Below are 592 nucleotides of genomic sequence, written 5' to 3'. Positions count from 1 at the left end.
GCTCATGAATATTTTTGGCGCGCTTGACTGCTGCTTGCGGGACCCGCTGATGCTCCGTTTGATGCACGGTCAAAGAAGTCTCAGCCTACCTGTCGCACATAAATATTTCTCCCGCCTTAAACCTCCCAGACCGTTAACAATCGTAATCTTACTGTGCGACTCAATAAGCCACCTTATTGTGGTGTTCCTGGAAGTGTCTCATCAGCGCATTTCATCCCCTTTACACGAGCGTTCACCAATCCTGGTCCTTGGACTGTTAATTTTGATATCGCCTCGCGACCAATCGATGTCAGAAGCTTGTCTAACGTATCCTATTTCGTTTTGATGGATAAAATAACATCTCATGTTCGATCATACAATCGATCGAAACTCTTTCGTCGAATAGTCAACAATTTTTCAAAGGCATTGCCGTGCCTTGGCTCTACAAATCCGCATTTGCAAAGACAACAAGATCGTACGCTCCACCAAGTACCAGAGTCGGGAGCCGAGACTCTGGTATTTTTTTCCATTAGAATATATTAAGAATAACTTTAATACAATACGTCAATAGTATCAACATATATTACTATATCAACCCCATGTTTGCGCAAGC

Source organism: Plasmopara halstedii, assembly GCF_900000015.1.
Source record: "Plasmopara halstedii genome assembly, contig: Scaffold_262, whole genome shotgun sequence".
Classification (NCBI taxonomy): domain Eukaryota; phylum Oomycota; class Peronosporomycetes; order Peronosporales; family Peronosporaceae; genus Plasmopara; species Plasmopara halstedii.
The sequence above is the reverse complement of the archived record's forward strand: the minus strand, read 5'-3'. Positions refer to the sequence as shown.